Below are 17,342 nucleotides of genomic sequence, written 5' to 3' on the forward strand. Positions count from 1 at the left end.
GCCGGGTGGTACCAAGTCATTTATCTTTTTTCCCCCCCGTTACATTTGAGGGGGGAGGCGGAGAGAGAAGATAGTGGAGGGAAACAATCAGAATTTTTTCAAAGTAATTGGGTTTGACTGGTCTTTTTATTTGTCTGGAAAGATCTGTCTGCCTGGAAGACTAGGAGACAGAAGATCCAGAGGTCTCCATATCCCGCCCCCATCCCATTGTCTGTAAACTCAGCCGCTCTCTCCCTAAAACCACTGCCCTGTCACCTCTCCACTCCTGCCCTCTACAAACTGGGAGCCATGAGCTCCTGGACACAGAAATCCCAGCTGCAATTCCTGTTGCTGTTGATGGGAGCACAGGTGCCAGAGATTCACTCAACATACGGCAGGCCCTATGCTGGGCACACAGGACCCCGAGATGACGAAGACACAGCTCAGGCATCACTGGGGAGAGGGACTTCATAAACCAGTAACTACCAACAGTAACTATTGCTGGGGAGGGAAAGGCGATAACGAAGGAGTGGCAGACAGGGAAAAGTCAGCTGAAGAAATCCTAACCTGATTCCAGCAGGCGCTGGTCAGATCTGCATTTAAATGTCACTTTCCAAGACAGGTGCTTCTCTGCCTCCTGCACTCACCTGTCCTGGCAAATAGGTCATTTCCAGGCTGCTCTAACTAACCTTAGTCACAACCCTGACCCCTGCAACTATCACTCTTAACATCAAGAGTGAGACTGCCTCAATACCTAATGTTTTAAGCTCACAACTAGACAGATCAGACCAGAAGGGCCAGAGTGAGGAGTCTGGCTAGAGGACATCTGATTCCTCGAAGTCACACAGGAAAGAGGTCAGATCCAAAGAGGTCCATGTGGCCAAGGAAAGCAGAGGGGGAAATGGGGAAACTGGCTAGGGGTTCGTGCCCAGAGCCCTGTCCAGGAGTGCAGAGGAGGAGGTGAGTGAGTCAGCTTGAGGTCTGAGCCACAAGTGGCCAGAAGCCAGGCCAAGGAGTCGTACAAAGTCAGGATCAAAACATGGGCACTATGGCGAGAAAGGCACCCCCTCCCCTTGGAGGCAAGGTCTCCTTCTAGACTTCCTTCCTACCCAAAACCAGAGCTGGGCTGGGCTGGGCCTATGCCCACAGCAGGAAGAGCAGACTGCTGGAGCAGGGGCCGGGAGGCCGGACACCCTGCCAAGGGTCTCTCATCGGCCTGTTGTGCTGCAAGAACGCACCCAAATCCTTCTGACTCCAGCTGACGGCAGAAGGCAACTTGTTTGAAACAAGCCTCGCTTAATGAAATACGGCTTTAATAGACAGCTCAGACTAACATCCCCTGACAGAGCTTCCTTAAACAAATCTCATTAAAGGCCTAAAATCAAAATCCAGCTGCTTCTCAGATAATCCTTGCCCTCGGAGGCAAACTTGATTGATCGCTGCAGAGTATCTTCTCTCCCACCTGGTCGGAAACCTACCATGTAAACATGACAGAGTAAATCCAGATCACCCTTCAAGTGATGGATCCTGCCAGCAGCACCCCTGAGCCACACGCCTGCTCCCACCTGCACAGCTCTGACGGCCAAGGCCACTGCCGGGAAGAGACGGCGGCCAGAACAAACTAAACAGGCTCATTCTAAAGTCCCACACTCTCGGGAGGAGAGGAGTGGGCAGAGGGAGCAGGCACTAGGAAGCGGTGACATTTCCCGAGTTTTCATTTGGAAGGGTCTCTCCGGCTCCCAGTTCCCCCGGCACTGGTAGGGTGTGGAAGCAAAACACCTTCGGAGGAAGAATGAATCAGGAAGACGGCATTAGACCTTCCCACACGGAGCTGGCGGAGCAGGCAGAGCCCGGCGGAGACGGTGCCCATCCTCCTGCCTGACACACGTCCTAAAATAGCTGTTCTTTCCCCTCCTCCCCTAAAACAGCGCACAGATCCAACTGCTCCCCATCCCGCCTCCACTCAGCTACTCCAGCTCTGGTCCCCCTGATGGGCCCAGGCACATCCTCCCACCACAGACAGAGACGACGGCCCAACACTCTCCAGCCGAAAGCCCGCCTGCAGGCCCAGTGCTGCAGACAGTGTCCCAGGACCAGCTCATTCCTAGAGTAAACAGCTTATCTGGGAGAACACCTCTCACAGGCAGCCAACCATGGCCTTATCAAACTCTCACACCAGGCCAGTATTTCCCCTGCTGTCATCCCAGGGCCAGGTGCTGGAGGACTGGGGACAGCTCCTACATCCAAAGCTGGAGCTAACTGTCTGCCCTGCCCTGCCTGGCCCTTCCCTTGGAAACCCCAATAAAGGCTCTGGGCTGGAGCATTCCCTCACCTGTCCCCAGCCTCCTGATCACCCAGATGTTTTCCCTGTGCTCCTGTGTGGCCTGGCACGCCCCCCCCTCGCGGGAAATAAGTGATAAATTCTTCTTTCAATGACATTGGCCTCTCCGTGCCATGAATTAAAATCTCATGGGTATACATGAGACACCCCACTCCCCTCCCCACCCCAAATTAGCCTTTCTCCAGCGTCTGCCCTGCTCCAGGTCACCATGCACTTAACTCACGTGCTAGCACCTCGTAGATCCTGGTCGTGGGCAGAAGCTCCAAGCCAGTGCGACAAGAAGTTGCGTGCCAGGGGCCCAGATAGTCCCTCGTCAGCCTGGAGCAGCACACACCACAGGGCTCCTGCATTCACACCTCTGGGACTGTTTTAACAAAAATGTCCCTGAATTCATTTTTTTAAAAGTCTGCTAAGTAGACATTTTTAAGAAACGTCCACTTTCTGACTGTGCAAATACAAACCAGCCGCCTATACCCACATAACCATATGCCGGAGTCTAGTGCAGTTGCCTGAAGCACGTGTCCATGCATCTGGACTTACCCAGGAATACTCCCGTACAAGAAGGGGATCTGGCCTTTGTTTTTCAAAAGGGGATCGTGAGTGGGAGCCACTCCACCTTTGGAACACTGGGGATTTCTGCTCAGTCAACGAGCAAGTCCTGGAGTTCACGGCATTCAAATGCTCCATTCACTTCAACTCTGCAGGAACGACGTGTTGTAAGTTGTAAGTGGCCATAAAATGCACATATATGTGTGTACATGCATACAAACATGCACACACACAACTATGTGCACACACATAAACTTGAAACCTTGTAACAGGAGAGGCAAAAAAAGAGAAAACACTATTTGATCACCTTAAACATAATATAACCGTATGCCTCTAACTCCTGTCACACTGGCTGAGGCGGGCCTCCAGGCTCCTAGAGCTGTACCTGCGAGTCTCCAGGCCATTCCCCAGAGCTCCAACGATGCCTCGTGCTATGCAGGCAGCCAGTGCTACACCTTCCTTTTCTGCCCAGCCCTCCCCTCGGGGCCTCCCGCACAGCAGGTCCAGCCGTCACCACGGCGGCAGCTTAGCTGGGCACGGCTGCCAGGGACAAGCAACCCGAGCTGGGTATCAAACGATCGTGAAGCTCCCGGCTCATATCGGCAGCAACACTTCAGACAAGCTTCCCAGTGCCCAGAGCAGAGGGGCCGCTTTTATTATTCTCAGCAGCCTCTGCTTTTCCATCAACTTCACGGCTCCTCTCACTTCAATAAACAACGATTAAAGTAGAAGTTAATGATCCGGAATAGACAGGGCTCTGAGTTGAAGGTGCGATTTAGAAACAAAAGGTAGGTGCTTCCCTGTCAGTCTTAAAACGCTCCCCTATCATCAAAGAATTAACCAAGGAGAGTCTGGGAAGCTCGGGCGGGGCATGAGCACGGCCTGCACATGCACTGCAGAGGGTGCAGAGGCAGGTGTGAGAGAAAGCGCCCACCCCACTGGGTATCTCTGCAGTCAGGGCAGGCTGGCACCCCCGAGGTGTTTGTGGGAACTCAGTGAGTAAACTACCCGGAGGCAACCGCAAAGAAATCTCCCCAAGAGCACCCTAACCCCCAACACACACGCCCTCTCCCAAATTTGCTGAGTTTGGTGACATGTATGCAACTTTATCTTTAGCCCCGGTATCATCACTCAGCTCTTCCCTGTCACTCTGTGTCTAACACTGGTGATAGACTGTCTTTTTTCCCACAATGACTCAACATCCCCCTTCACTGTGGGAGATTTATACGTCCCGCTGGATGCCGCGTGGTGTGCGGGGCTGCAGGCTGCCACACTCCCCTGCCTGGCCCGCTGTCAGGGCCGACGGAAGCGTTAGTTGCGGGAGGCAGCGCAGACAGGCATGAGCGACGGGCTGTGCTCCCACCTGAGTCTCAGGACCAGTGACCCCTTGCCACACAGCGGCAGCACCTCTGAGGGAACCGTCATCCCCCGTGATAACTTGAAAGGCAGATGGCACAACTAATGGGAGTGTGGTTTGGGGTGAAAAGGTCACAAAACAGAACACTGCTAATGTGACAAGTTGCTATTAGGTGCATTTGACAGAGTGCTACAAGAAAAAACAGCTCAGGAAAGAATCCGCTGATTCTCCAGCAGGGTGGAGAGCAGAAAAAGGAAAAATCTAGAAAATGTGGAACTTTATAGTTTGGGAGATACAACTGTTTCTCATCTATCAATAAAGTGGGGGGAAATGCCCTTTGCATTAAAGGTGACTGAAACCTAGCCTCAGGGCGCACACAAAGCCAAGGGCAGGTTAAGATCTCTAAGTGGATTAAAATAAAGCCACCTCCCCAACCCGCCCCTGCTAAGTCCTTTTAGCTGGACGAAATGGCTATAGGAAAAGCGATTAGTGCCAGAGTCTCACAGAAACCTGATAAGCTCAAAGTGCCTATAATTAAATCTAGAGAGAGGTGTGTCTGGAAAAGAATTATCTCAAGAGAAGGGGGAATATGGCCCTGGCCCGTGGAATAGCTGAAATCAAAAGGAAATACAAACTGACAGTGGTTTAGAATGAGCTTTATCGCCAAAAGAGACATGCACCGGAATGAAAGAGACTGTGACCACTGCAGGTGTAAAATAGCTTTAGGGACCCCAAATTTCTCCAGGCAGGAAGCAGGCTGAGGGAGCAGCTTCACCCCTAAGGAAGGCATGAGCTTTGATATTTTTGTCCAAAGAGGATCATCAGGAAGGAAGGATCTCCCAAAGTGAGAAGCCAAGAGCCATGGAGGACAATGGACCCCCTTCAGAACTGCTCAAGGAGCATTCCCTACCGCCAGGGCAGGGAGCCCTCATGGTTGTCAAGTGGGGTTTGGGAGCTGATACTTACCAGTGATGGCCACGTGGCCACCATTCTTACACGTTGGACCCGTGGGACAGATAACATGTGTTAATCAGTCTCCAGATCAAGAGGGACTAAGGCCAGATCTGAAGAGCCTATCATGAGATCCTGAAATTCAGACCTGACTCAGTGATCGGATGGGAACTGTGAGGTACATTCCATTGGGTCAGAAGTGAAATTATTTTGTGTACGGAAGGAACCAAAGGGATTGTGACCACTATTCATGTCTCCCTTCCCTGTAGAGGACTTTTCCATCCCCACCTGGACTTGCAGTGTCTACCTAGAGGTCAAGCATACTTCCCTCCCACATAATGTCAAGAGTTGCCACGTGGCTTGTTGGGCAACAGGATGTGCGTGGACATGAACACACGGCATTCAAGCAGAGCTCTCAAAGGGCATCACAGGTTTCTGCTGGACCTCTTGTTTTCCCTGTCCTGCCATTGGGCTTTCCTTACAGGGGCTGTTCCTTCAGCCTGGGATCCAGAAGGAGGCAAATGGAGCAGAGAAACAGCCAACCTGCAGCCTGATGTAACCTGAAAGCAAATCCACCTGTGTCAGAACTTTGCGAGTTGCCTGTTATAAGGCAAAGCTGACTCACACGGCCTGTTACTCCCGGTAGATAAGTGAAGTCAAGGTTAGAACTCCTGGAAGCACACACTTTAATGCAAGGAATATGCCTGGAGTCCCCTGAGAGCCCTCAGGCTTATAAACACTCATCTTTCTGGGAAGGAACCCGAAAGCACAGATTTTGAATGAATGCGGTCATTGTTGTGAGTCATCGAACAGTGAAACTTAATGAAATAATGAAAACAAAAAGGCAAAGCCATGCTTTGGACAACAAACCATATCTAGAGCGTGTGCTCATTTCTCTTCTCACTGCATGTTCTTGCTGTACCCTCTCACCTAACCTTGGTCACTCCAGAGACCAGGAGAAGGCCAGGGAAAGCCACAGAGGCCAAACAGACATGAGAAAATGTCCTAAAATGCAGCACCAGGGACAGGGTGTGCCTTGGGAAGCAGCAGGGCCAAATGGGTGGAGGCCCCTCCGGCTTTAAATAATTATTTTGAATGTTTTTGGGAAGAGGCTGTTTTAAGAATGTTGATGTTGTTGCTAAAATGATGCCCAACCATAAAAATAAGACTGCTTTTGTTTTTTAAAAGTGGATTGTAAATCAACTCTGAAAAGCCTTCTACAACACTTCCAGAAGTCTTCCGAATAATGCCATTGTCCCAAGGTGACCGCCTCTGGGACCCCCAACTTATCTGTCCAGGTGACTTCTGCAGTGTGTGATCACATATCAGCTCTATTACCTTTTCATCAGCTGTTATTTTTGACTCAAAAGGAGATTACTGAGCATCTCAGAATGGAGCCCAGAGGTACAGTAAGCCCTTGTGGCTCTTTTTGCTGTTAATTTTTTAATCTGGTGATTTTAAGGCTTACGTAGCCTGCACATTTCATACATGAGCCTCCATTGACAGGGCCAGAGAAACACCAGTGCCATGTGTCAGTCATGGCCCTTGTTACTGACATGTGCTTCTGGTACCTTTCATTGTCCTGTCAGATTTCAGGGAAAAAGTGCATTGGGCCCAAATAGTCTGTGAAATCAATAGGCAATTTCATTTCTTACATGCAAGGATATTCAATTCTATTGGGAAGAAAATATGTCAACATGTACACACATGTGTAAACACACACACACGTGTATCCGCATGCACACACTGGAGAACACCCGTTCTCCCTTTACACACACAGGGAATATCAATGATACTCGAGCATTTGCAGCAGCACCCTGAACCACACACCTTCGTCCAAAGAACGTTATTAATAGAGGAAGAAACCATGAGAGTCTCAATGAGGCTGAATCTGATGTGCTCAGATGACACTCACTGGCCCAGAAAGGATAAAACTCCTTCGGAGAGGAGGGTCCCAGGCCTGCTGAGTGGGGTCCTTGTTGGGACCATTGCAACCACCCTCTGGAGACTATGAACGAGGCCAAGCATCCACACTGCTGTACGACTATTTGTAATTACGGTGTAATGGTTTCTATTGGGTGTCTGCCTCTACCACACACGGTCTCTGAAGGTAGGGACCAAGCTCACTGATCCGATTTAGCCGATAGACCAGTTGGCTCAATGAAGTATGAACAAATGAATGAAACAACGAAAATAAGAACACAAAAGTTCTGTACAAAGGAAACAAAAGGTGACTCTCGGCCGCACCAAACTTGACCCTATCCGGCCAGAAACCTGGCCGGCAAATAATGAACCAAAGGGTTAATCAGGAATTCTTAGTCGGAGCTCTTAGAACAGAACACGAGTCCGAAACATCACACGAAGAGGTCGGATAAGGAATGAGCATGAGGACAGAAGAGGGCAGAAGGCAGGCAGGGCGCAGGTAGAGGAACGCAGACACTCAGAATCTGACCCCAAGATGTCTGGGACGTGGCTTCCAAGGAAAAAAACCTGAGCCTCCAGGTACTCAGTGCCTCAGTGCTGCTTTCTCTCTGGCTCTTCTTCAATCTGTGCCAATACAGCCCCCGGGCCAGAACATCCGTAGCTGCGCCATGGCCTCCCAGTCTGCACCTCGAGTGTCAGTACAAGAGGGAGAGGCCTTCAGGAAGGAGCTGATGTGAACCAAGGGGACCAGGCAGGAGCTCATCACCAAGGGCTTCGGAGCCCCAGATAGAACCATAAATGAGCTTTATTTAGTTCACTCGATCAACAGATACACCCTTAGTTCCTGCCGTATGCGAGGCACTATGCTGGGCCAATTAAGTGTAAATGAGTGTGAACCCACAGAGGTGCGATTTCTGGGGAGAGGGTCTCAGGCAGCGGTTCTCAGCCAGGGGCAGCCAGCCTACACAGCACTCTGCACATTCGCGAGGTGCCCCTTCCCCTGAGCAGCCACAGCCTGGCCCTGGGCTGACCACTTCACAAGCAGAAGCTGGGGTGGAATCCAAACTCCCTGGGTCTGCCGTCCTTATGCAAGACTCCACCTGCCATGTCGTATCTGCTCCTTCGTGGACAGCCCTCTAGGGGGCCTTAGGATGTCTGGGGCACCTTTGTCCCATAGACACATTGACAAGGGGGTACTATAGGCATTTAGTGGCTGGGGACCAGAGGATGCTTAGCAGCATACAATGTACAAGACATCACTGCACCACCCCAAATGCCAACAATCTGCGCTTTTCACCAGGTGCTCAGCACTCTCCTTCCCACAAAATGGTCATGGCAGATGTCCTGAGGATTACGGTTGGACAGGGGTCATCATGTGAGGGTCCCAGTAAGGAAGAGGTTGGTAGGTACTTCAGGGCATCCACACAGACATCATGGCCACCTTAGAAGATCTGCTGCCTGAGGCTGAACCAACGTTTCTATTTCATTTACACTTTTTCAAATACTAAAATTTCATGTTTTTAGTTTAAAGCTGCATCCCTGTTTCTTAAGGGAAGGGAAACAGCAGGAATCAGGCCCTTTGCTAGTAGCAGATGACTCCCCTACCCTGCAACCCTCCCGGTGGTGTCCCAGGGGTCACGGAGCCCTTGGAAACTGTGGGTTTCATTTCCATTAATCACCCTACAGATTAAAGACAATAACTGCCAAATGGCTCTAAGATGACACTGTGCTTAGAAAATAAAACGCATCTCTGTGTTCAATGTACGGTGCCAAAGAGTCCCCTCCGGAGGGAGGCGATGCGCTTGTTGACCTGAGTGAACTCAGCGGGGGGTGACACGGAAGGGTCCCTGACTGTGCACAGGGAACCTCAGTGGGGGACCAGGGTAGCAGGAGACAAAGAGAGAGGCCGGGAAAACGGCCTCCGCAGCCCTCTGCTCCAGCTCCTTAATCAGGCGCTCAGAGTCCAGGCTGCACCAAACGTCCTGTTCTACAGGTCCCGGCAGATGATGAAAACTAGCGTCGGTGCAGCCTTCTGCGGCCAGAATTTAAAGACGCTTCCGGAGCTCAGAGACTTCCAATAGCAGCGGGGGGGAGGCCAGGAGCAGCTCATTAGTCCTGGGAGAGCTGGTTCAATGTCATTCTAGTTGTAGCCTGTCCTGTTCCCTCCTTTGATGTGAAGCAATCCACCCACAAAGGTTTCACTCCACTCGCTCAATCCTGAAAATTGGCTGAAAACAGGACTGCTTCATCCAATCACTAGCAAAAAAAAAAAAAAAAAAGGCTCTGAGGCCTTGGCTGGATCCTGTGAGGTGCCGGCGTGGAGTCTCAAGCCTCATCCCTACTGCTCCTCTCCCGGCCAAGACAGGTAGAGAGCAGCGAGGGGACAGGTGCAGTACAATTAGACTCCTCAATGTGAGCAGTGTTGCAACATAAAACCTGCAAAAAAGAAATTAATACGGCAAATCTTCACTCCCTGGCTATAGGAGATGTACAAGAAGCAAATATAATCCGGCACTAAATGGTTAACAGCTGTAAGCTGTAAAGAGGGCTGGATGACAGGCAGGCTGAAGGCGGACCTGGCTAAAGAATGACTGCAAGGAGAAGCTTGCTCTCCAACCTAAATCTCAAGGGTGTCCAGACTTGTCACGGGGCTCCACCCAAAACGGATTGCAGGGACCCTAACAACAGGTCGCTTGGGTGAGTTTGATCAGCACTGCAGGTTAGTGGGGTTCCCCTCTGAGAGGCCAATCCAAAGCAGACGCCTGGAGGGACTTTACCCAGATCTGATTTCCCACGAAGAGTGCAATCTGCCCACATGGGTCTCCACACAGAGAGGGAAGAAAGGGCGTCTGATGAGCTTTCTATTCGCTGCACCACCCGGGAACACTGCGCTGGGGCTGCACAGCCAAGAGCTGCGGGGACATCTTGTGCACCCCCTTCTGCAGTTATCACCGACCGCCTCTGCCCCCTTACAAGCTCATGATGACTCTGGGGGAACCAAGGAGTCAGGAGGCCTGAGAGTTAGTACGCTTAGGGGTAACCAACTGGGAGTGGCTAACACTTCCCTTAACATCTCCAGCTCCCAATAGCTATGACGGTCGGCATCCTGTTTCATTGAGAGGACTGATTTCGTTTGAAGATACTTGGAGCTATTTCCTTTCTCTGGTCCCTGGAGGGAAAACGCACTAGAGACAAGAACTCCGAACAACATACTAGAACGCACACAACCCGGAGCACACGAGAGGCTGAGCAGCCGGCATGCTGACAGACCGCCCGGGGTGAATGGGGCTTACCATGCACTCACCGCTTCTCTCAGGCGGGGCTGCACCACCCCCGTCCCAGGTGTCGATTTCACAGGTTCAGACCCCAACTCTTCATCTTGCCCCGCGGCCCACCCCTCCAAGGCCGCCTATCTCAGTCAGGGGCATCCACTTTCCCCCCGTTTCACAGACACTAAGCCAGCTTCCGTCCCTTCTTAGGCACTTTCCATAAGAGGCAAAAGGAACAAAAAATAAAGAAAGAATTGTGATCTTAAATACTTGAAACCAAAGTGCCACCTGTGTTGCTCCAACTTAAGGAGCTTTTGCAAAAAAAAAAAAAAAAAAAGTAAATAACATCTGAAAAAAACAAAACAAAATGATATGAAAAGAGCCCCAATTGCCCAGCTTTGGCAGCAGCCCCCTAAGTCTCTGGGTAGTAGAAGCCTGGCAGGAATATCCTAACAGGGACCAATACTGCCCAAGTCACTTGTCTCTGTTTCCCGAAAAGCACATTAAAAACACATTTCCTGGTTTAACAGACATAGGAGCTGAAATGAATGTGTCAGACTCTCATAGAGATGATAGAACCTGCTGGCCCAGAGAATGTTAAATTTTGCATAAGGAGACAGGATCCCTAACTCCTCAGTAGACGCGTAAGGGATATTTCAAGCAGAGAGCCCACAGCTGCTCCAAACAGGCTCCTGATGAATTAAATTGTGTTTTTTATTCCTACCAGGATTAGCCTCCTGTTTCTTCTCATTTTCTGCCCCCCTCACTCACACATAAGAAACAAACCCCTCCATACTAACCCGGTCATATGGGGTTTCAACCCAGCGCATTGGCTAAAAAGCATCCACCCCTCCCAAATTCATGTCAACCCAGAGCCTCAGAATGTGACCTTACTTGGAGATAGATTATTTGCAGAGGCAATTAGTTAAGAAGTGGTCATAATGGATTAGGGCGGGCACTCAATCCAATGACTGGCATCTTTATAAGAAAGAGGAGAGGGAAATTCACTCAGACACACACATAGGGAGGAAGAAGGCCATGTGACAAAGAAGACAGAGGCTGGAGTGATGCAGCCACAAGCCAAGGAATGCCGGCTGCCACTATACGTTATTAGAGTCAAGGAAGGACACTCCCCTGGAGACTTCAGAGAAAGCGTGGCCCTAGTGACACTTTGATTTCAGATTTCTAGCCTCTGGAAACTGTGAGGGTATAAGTTTCTATTGTTTTTAAAGCCACTCAGTTTGTGATGCATTGTTATGGCAGCCCCAGAAAATGAATACAGTCAGGAGAATGTGTCTACACAGGCAAATGTGTAATAATATTAATCTCCCCCAAAGTTACCTGAGCCTATCACTTCAGGCGATGGTGGCAGTCGGTAGCACTGCCCCGCAATTTTATTAGCAGAGACTGTACGCCTGCCAGCAGTCTTATATAAGATTAGACTTAAAACCACAGGACTTTTCTTTCTAGTAGCTCTCTCTGAGTAACTTTTCAACTTCATATAACTCTTTTCCACACTGCTTCTTCAGTGTCTCCAGCCCATCCAGGAGTGAGACTAACAGACCAGGAGATAGAAATACAGTGAGAGAACCTACACGGTAGAAAGAAACAAACAAAAACCAAGTTCTCTGGCCACCTGGTATTCCTTTGGGTTGATGACCATCCACGGGATTGCTGAATGCTGTTATGAGCTGAGCTGTGTCCCCCTCAAATTCATATATTGAAGGCCTAACCCCCAGTACCCCCGAATACAACCATTTGGAGATAAGATTTTAAAGAGGTAATCAGGTTAAAGTGAGGTCTCTACGGTGGGCCCTAAACCAACATGACTGGCCAGAAGAGGGATTAAGATACAGGCAGGCGGAGGGAAGACCATGTGAGGACGCGGGGAGAAGACAGCCATCTGCAAGCCAAGGAGGGAGGCCTCAGGAGAAACGGACCCTGCCAACACCTTGGCCTCGGACTTCCAGCCTCCACAACTGTGAGAAAATAAATGTCTGCTGTGCAGTCACTCAGCCTGCGGTACTTTGTTCCAGCAGCTGTACCCAACTCAAAGAAATGCCAAATGGCCTCTAGGCGTGGGCCTCATGAAAACACACTGGGAAATGACTGCCTAGCTTAGAAAACAGGGACTCAGAAAAACAATCACCGCAATAAAAGGGCAAGTAAACAGGAAACATGCTATTTGGGTACTAAATATTAGGCGAAAACAGAACACTCTTCAGAAGCAAAAGAATCTATAAAATGTATCCACCTAATAATGTTTCCATGAGCTGGGACGCACTGCCAGTCACTCAAGCCACCCACACAGCGCCCTGCTCGAGACGCCGTGTTATTTCGGTGTGATATTTAACATCTATGATGCTGAAGAGCTCCTGGTAATTATCATTATCGAACACTCTGCTCTTTATCTTTCAGCCAAATATTTTTGTATTAAAATGTGGCACATTTTAACAGCCTCGGCGCTAGTGCCATGTGCTGACAGGTTTGGTTCATTCCCAACCTTCTAATGAAGAAACCCAGGTCTTAGAAAGGAGGCAACGATGCCAGGACCTGCCTATTTTTCAGTTCCCAGACGATTCCTCTCAATTAGGCCAGGAGAAGATTTTACAATGTCCCCGAACTAACCAGCTACAGGGGGGGAAAGAGAGAGAGAGAGAAAAAAGAGTCTAATTGCTAAACCACATGCCAAAACATTAAATCTATAAAAATAACTGGAAAGTTAGCCCTTTGTCCTTAGAGATCTTACTGATAAAAAGTCAAAATGACTAACGTCCCAGAGACGTCCCTAAACGCACTATCTTGGAGACCTGGTTATAAAGAAACACTCAGAATTTCTCCTAGGAGCTGCATCTGATTCTTGATCAAACTCAAGTTCACTAAATTGTGCTGGAATATGGGTGACAGAAGGGGTATCTCCTTCTGGGAAGACCTGGAAAGTTAGAAAATATGGAAGAAGAAAACCATGATGGTCAGAGCCTTGGAGCTGGTGCACTAGGTCCTCTTTGGCTCCCTAGGATTAGGATATGCCAAGGGGTTTCAGCACCAAGGAAATGCAGGGCTGGGGAGCTGAGTACACGTGCTGGTCTTCCAGAGAGAACAAGCGGCTATCTTCCAAGGCAAGATTTCACGCCACGCAGCCCGGCTGCCCTCCCAGGCCCCACACGTGCTCCAAAACGTAACCCTCCAAAGGCCAGCCAGTGCAAAAAGCCATCTACTGGGTATACCAAGCGGCTGGAGAAATTGTCCCCAGCTCAAATGCAAGCACATAAGCAGGAGCAGAATATGACCAATGGTGAGTATCTCTGAGTTCGTCCGTTTACCAAACCTTTTCCCAGAGGCACCTCAGGGAGGATGTTTAACAAGAAAAATAGGGAGGAATGATTCCAAGTACAAGATCCAGAGAGGGCAGTATGGCGCCTGGAGGAGAAACGAGAGTGCCTCGAGGAGGGAGAACGGCATCCGAGAACACCTGGGCTTCGTCGCAGTTCTGAACGGGACAGGCCGGGCTGGTGCTGCCCTGGGGGCTCGGGCACTCGAGTCAGAAAAGGCAACTTCTCTCCACCACAAGCAGTTCTATTTCCACGGGCAGCTGCCACCCAGCAAATCGGTAGCATAACCAATAAGGAACTCGAGTTTACACCAAGATACGAACAGTGTTGCTAATGGGCTGGCGAAGGTAGTTTATCCAAAACTATGACCCAGTGAACACGAGGTCTGCACCATTTTCAGTTTTCCAACCATGATTTCTAACCTGCCAGGTGGTCTAGGTAGACTTCTTATTGCCAGGTGAATTCTCTAATTACAAAAGAATAGACATTAAGGAAACATCGGGCCCTGGCCAGGTAGTTCAGCTGGTTAGTCATCCCGATATGCCAAGGTTGCGGGTTAAATCCCCGGTCAGGGCCCATGCAAAAGTCAATCAATGAATGCAGGAATAAGTGGAGCAGCAAATCGATGTTTCTCTCTCTCTCTCTCTCTCTCCCTCTCCCTAAAATCAATAAAATTTAAGCAAACATTGTTTTCTAAGCAAAGTTTCTTACAGCTCCTGCTTTCCTGACTTAAGTACCCATTCACTTTTCCCCCCAACGAGCTTTGGAGCGATTTAAGGAAAATAAATAGCCACTCCACAACTAAATAATTCTCTAAATTAAATCCACCTCTTTCTCTACTGGAAAATAATGCCTACTGCTGTTCTTTGCACATTTATACAGACTTTTCCATCTGCCCTGCTAATGGAACAATAAACAAAAGCCCTCACTCTCGAGGAGTTTCTACTGCCTCTCTCAAGAAAAACATACTGAAATAGGACAGTTAATTAGTAAAAGAATGGATTGATTCACTTCTTACTACCCTTCTGTAGCCAGAAATGTGCTAATGAGAAAGAAAATGTGCAGCTGGGCAGCTGAAGGGGGGAGGCGGGCACAGTGAAGTTCAAAGTCTAGATGAACACTGGGGCATGGGCCACCTGAAGTGTGATGAAGTCACAGACCTCTGCCTTCTAAAAACTTTTTTTTTTTTTTGCATGAATCTCATGTCAAGAGATTCATCCTTTGGTGTCCATCATGGACCCCAGATGTACGGAACCCCTGGCCTCACTTCTAGAATTTACTCAACAATACAACTGCCCACAGAGATGCACGTCTAAAAACGCTCTCTGCTACATTCTTTCTAATGGCCAAAGACTGGAAAGGACCTAAATAGGGCCACCGAGAGGGGACTCGATTAGGTAAGATCATGGCCAATAACAAGAATGGGATGAATTGATGAGTGTCCCGGAAAACAAAGATCAGAATGTGTGGTTAAGTGAAAAACAAAAGGTACAGGTCAAGGGGCCAAGTATAATTGTAAAACATAACATTTCTGAAAGGATGTGAAAGAAACTAGAAAACAGTGTGTCTGAGATGGAAGCCTGGACAATAAGGAATTTGAAGTTGGAAGAAAAATTACTTTTTAATTTTTAATCTACGTTATTACTTTTTTAATTAAAAGAAAGCTAGCCGGAGATAGATTAATAGTCGAAGAGAGAAAAGGAGAGAGAGAGTACAGAGAAGAGAGAGGAGACTGGTGAGACAGACTGATAGTTTCAGAAGAAATTCTGGTCTAGCTAAGTCCCAAAACAGCCCCAGCCTTGAGAAGAGCTGGTAACGGCAAACTGTTTGGCACAGAGACATAAAGAGGAAAGCATCTCATAAGCGCTCTCCCAGCCGGGCCGCTGCAGCACTCAGCGCAGCTGAACCTTCTCCCCACAGTGTGGCTTTTCTGGCCTTTCCTCTTGCCGAGCCAATTATGGGACGTCATAACAGCAGCACTAATATTATTTTTTAAAGGCTTATGTTGTTCACAAAATACCCATTAAACCCATCTCCTTGCCCCATTTACAGCAAGCTTCAGGGCAAATCCAGATGGCACAAATAATGCATATTTGGGCTCGATCTGCAAGAGGCCGGTCATCAGACAGCCATTATCAGCTTTAGAGGCCTCGACTGCCTGACACTCCCAGGTGTGTCCAGGTGAGAAGAGAGACCTTTCCAGAGAGGGCTGGGCTCTCTCCCCCTTGGCAAACCATCTTCAAGCTCCCCCGGCAGCTGCATTTGCTTTTGTGTCTAAACAGTTAGCAACAGCAACAGCAACTGAGGGTTGCTTGGTAACCTGGTAACGGGCTGTGTCTAGGTGTTCCTGAGCAGAGGACCGGGCTGCATCTCCTCCCACGCAGCCCTGGGTGGCCAAGCAGAGCCAGCCGTCCTGGGAGACTCTCCTGCAGAGCCCTGGGAGACTCTCCTGCAGAGCCCTACGTTCCCATGGCCCCTCGGAAAAGGTCCAGGGGAGGGGTAGCCGCTCTTCACCTTCTCTGACAGGCACTAAACCCTTCCCTATGGCCTTCGGATAAAGAAAAACAAATGGAATGGAATAAAATCTGGCTAACTTTTTCATCCTCGAGAAGGCCCGGAATCAAGACCGAAGTCTCCCAAGGGGCACACAGGACCGCCAGCCCAGTATAGCTGCTGAGAACAGACACGAAGCCCCCGGTCCCTGTGTTCCCACAACCTGCCATGAAAACAGCACTTTACGGGAGGGGGATGACCTGTCTCAGTCACCAGATAGCTCTGGATGCTCCCAGACAAGAACAGCGGACAGCACAGCACCTAAGTCGTCTGACTGGAGTATGAACAGCATGTGTGGTTGGAGGCAGGGGCAGGTTTTTTGTGCTGAGTCTCTATCTTGAGCTCACGTTAGATGAATTTTTATTTCCTGATTACATCCCACATAAGAAGTGGTGGGAGGCTGCGAGCATCAGCCCAAGTGAAGAAGATCCTCGAGTGCTCCGTGAATAATTCATGCAGGACATAACCTGGGCATAGATCACGGAGAACAAGCTGCGGTATCACCGTAACATTTGTACGTTGACTGTCCCCAAGATCTAGAGGTCACCTGAGCCTACACATTGTGAAAATATCAAATTAAAATGCTGACACAGAAACCTGAAGACTTTTCTCCCTGAAACCCCTAATGTGAAGACAATGACCAGTCACCAATCTGTTTCCCAAGGCACTCGAGAGAGAAGTCAATGCAAAGGAGGAGGCGCCCATTCCCAGCATCATTTGCATGATTTTAGGTCCTAAGTCCATGGTCTACAAAAGAGTGGGAGGGGGAGGGACACAGGCTTCAGAGCCTGGGGCTTGCAAGTTAAACATGAGACTTAAATAAATTCGAAGGAAAAGAGAGGCATCCACCTCTCCTCGCACTCACTGGCCCTCAAATTAGCCAAATGCCGAGTGAGCAATGACTGGGCATGTGGGAGTGGGGGAGAATCTTACAGAGACTGGAAAAGTGTCATCTTTCTAGTTTACCTTCAACTCCTGCTCAGTGGCCACGCCCTGTCTGCCCTCCCCACGGAGGAGATTCGGGAGTGGCTGAGTCCCCTCAAGGGACACACTCCCTCTCAGAAGGCATGACTTTGCTGAGCTTTTAG

General features: G+C 49.5%; 1 protein-coding gene across 1 annotated transcript in view; it reads right to left on the reverse strand.

The window, feature by feature from the left end:
* Positions 1-17,342, reverse strand: part of SLC39A11 (solute carrier family 39 member 11) — a 158,338-nt gene that overhangs the window by 90,873 nt on the left and 50,123 nt on the right. The window lies entirely within an intron of this gene.

Source organism: Miniopterus natalensis, chromosome 17 (genome assembly GCF_054644295.1).
Source record: "Miniopterus natalensis isolate mMinNat1 chromosome 17, mMinNat1.hap1, whole genome shotgun sequence".
Classification (NCBI taxonomy): domain Eukaryota; kingdom Metazoa; phylum Chordata; class Mammalia; order Chiroptera; family Miniopteridae; genus Miniopterus; species Miniopterus natalensis.